The sequence below is a fragment of the Octopus bimaculoides genome, chromosome 4, assembly GCF_001194135.2.
Source record: "Octopus bimaculoides isolate UCB-OBI-ISO-001 chromosome 4, ASM119413v2, whole genome shotgun sequence".
NCBI classification, from domain to species: domain Eukaryota; kingdom Metazoa; phylum Mollusca; class Cephalopoda; order Octopoda; family Octopodidae; genus Octopus; species Octopus bimaculoides.
In genome coordinates, this window is record NC_068984.1 from 83,976,383 (window position 1) to 83,979,277 (window position 2,895).

The 2,895-nt window shown below is 37.8% G+C and overlaps 1 protein-coding gene across 8 annotated transcripts in view; it reads right to left on the reverse strand.

The window, feature by feature from the left end:
* LOC106870734 (transcription factor RFX3) overlaps window positions 1-2,447 on the reverse strand; it is a 75,442-nt gene extending 72,995 nt beyond the window's left edge. For 3 of the 8 annotated variants that reach the window (XM_014916918.2, XM_014916912.2, XM_014916909.2), the window contains exon 1: window positions 2,355-2,435. The gene's annotated coding sequence lies outside the window, so the exon portion shown is untranslated. Of the gene's footprint in view, window positions 1-2,354 lie in introns of all 8 variants that reach the window. The other 5 variants (XM_014916910.2, XM_014916916.2, XM_014916914.2 and 2 more) reach the window with 4 other exon arrangements.
* Between the last annotated feature and the right edge of the window lie 448 nt (window positions 2,448-2,895).

The following is a 2,895-nucleotide window of genomic DNA, read 5'->3' on the forward strand; positions in this document are numbered from 1 at the left end:
ATATATATATATATACACATATATATACAACTTCACTTTTCTCATAAAAATAAAAGCCTTATGGAAGTATACATGTGTTTATCTGGCACCATTTTTTAAGAATGTACATCAGAGTGTGTGTGTGTGTGTCTCTCTCTCTCTCTCTATATATATATATGTATGTATGTATGTAAAGCATGCACGCAAGAACGAACAAGTTCGAACCTGTCTGGAAAGGACCTTAACTAGCTCGAGCAAATGGAATTATCAACTATCCCCCACTCTCTCAGCAGCTGTCTGCCTGTCTCTTTAGCCCCCTCTCTAGCACCTTGTCTTTTAGGCAAACACCAAATCCCTTTGGCCAGTCATTAACCGACAATCAAAATGTCGATTAAATTAGCAAAGGGAAAAAGAATAAAGAGGTCAGAACTGGAATATTAAAAGGAACGAACGAATACAATATTATCAAAAACACTGCTTATATCAATAAGTAAACACTAGCATACTGGCAGTAATAGTAACAGTAGCGGTTGTAGTTGTAGCAATCGTAGTAGGTAGTAGTTATTATTGTGTAGCCCGAGGTCTGCTAGATTGAGCAGGAGGCCTATAATCAACGCGTTCCAGTCGTGCCAATTCCGTAATTTTTCAGAGCTAGTATATCTAGGATTACACTATCCAATTTATCCTTCTTTTCCTTGAAAGACTGTAGAGAGGGGTTGGAGGGGAATTTAGCTGCTGTTTGTAGCAGGTCCGGCGACTGCATACAGGCTCCCTTGTTGGCTTGACAGGAGGAGTTGTAGCAACAATATTACTAATAGTAATACTAACAGTTAAAAGCTTAGCTTATAGTAGTTGTCGTGATTGTAATTTGTAACACACTCACATATATATATATATAAAGATAGAGATAGACTAATATCTATATATGTGTATGTGTGTGACTGGCTCTCCGTGAGTGGAATAGTTGTCGGTCGCCATCAGTTGCCGATGAGATTAGAAAGGGACTTCGCATCCTCGTAAGGTGTGTGCATGAGCTTCTATGTGTAAGTACATGTGTAAGCAACAACAGTGCGGGCGTGCACTTTCAACAATTGTTGCTGATAATCACACCAGACGCTGGTCACACACATGTATGTGTATCTATCTATCTATCTATCTCTCTCTATATATATATACACATACACACATAGTGAGAATTTACAAAAAAACAAAAGACGAAGACGGGTGTGTAAACAACACACAGATGTATTAGTTTATACATATATATATATATATATATATATATATATATATACATACATACGTACGTATATATGTATACAGAGGCTTGGGCCAGTTAGGAAAAGAGAAGGAATCGTGGCTACCAAACTACTATGACACAACAGCACAACACCAACAAGGATCTTCAATAATTCTTTATAAAGATCTCTGATTAGTCAATCATACAAAATCCTTATGCTCTTCGAAAATCGATTACATTATAAACAAACGAGATAGCTTTGTCAAAAAGAAGAAATCACATCACAGATGGGAGAAGAGGACAAGTGAGTGTATCATTGTAAAAATAAATAAAAGGACACCTGTGTGTATGTGTAAGATGGAGTAATGTGTGCGCGCACGTGTCTATACTATGTGTTCAATAATGAAAATAGTCAAAGAGAAACAAGAGTATATATGATATATGCATTCGTGATTTTTTAAAACATTTGGTGTGAAATTTTAGAATAGCAGAAAGAATGGAAATGAGAATCCGTGACATTCATGCACTCCCCAAGCAGTCATTGGAGCTGTTAAGAGTGACTGATTAGATGCAGAGCCAGATGTGTAGTGTTGCATTATAGTGTTTGTTGCTTTGGACAGGTCTAAGAAGAGTGGACTGTTGTGGTAAGAATCGGCCGCAAACATATTGGTTACTATGGCACATGGCAGCAGCAACTAACACACGCTAGATAGAAACAGAGAGACGAGAGAGAAAGAAAGAGAGAGTGAGAGAGAAACTGACCCATTTCTTCATGTCCAATAAAAAATATAACAAACAGCATAGGTCTGTAAAGAACATTGGCTTGTGTGTCGACTACCAATCGTAATTCGTCGCACGAGAAAGTCAGTTGTCAGCACTGGCAACGACAAGAAAAATCTGGACAGTTCGTACGGTGTCAAACAATAATTGTGTGTGTATGTATGTAACTTTGTATAAATCGCCATTTTACGAAACAAAACGATTGTTTTCGACATACAAGATGGAACGTCTAAAAACATGATCGGTAATAAAAATCGTGACCCATTCGGTAATCTAACTATGTTGCTATTGTGTTACTATGAGGTCAGCGGTGTGTATACAGTGTTAGAAACATAAATGGGAAAAGGAAAATCACCTTTTGGTGTGTGTTGTTGGCGGGCTGCAGTCGTCAGTAGATACCGTGGCTATGGCGTTTATTCCTAGGGCAACAGTTGCCACACTCTCTCACTATACAATGTATCCTAGCACTGGTACTACTTCTTGCTTTCTGTGGACAGACGGTGGTTTAATGCTCCCTTTCATACAACGATTACTGTAAGTATATTGAAAATATTATGATATACCGATCGAATAATAATTCTGTGCTGCAGTAGTTTAGGTATTTCTTTCGAGAAAATAAATGAAAAATATTGGAACTATATCTACATCGGATGTCGTTTAGAAACCTAACGACACATTTGCTTACAAGGTGATGCTAAGATGGCGGTGCCTATATTAGAATGAGAATAGCGTCTTGACAACTGAGGCATGCGTTAGCAACGTCATTTCCGATCCGGTCTCGTTATTTACATAACCGGGTTTGCTGTTATTATTTAGCATACGCTTTACTGAGAAAAGGAGAAAGAAAACCTCTCTTTCGAAGTTACCGACAAATATAGTTGCCTAAACCATTTACA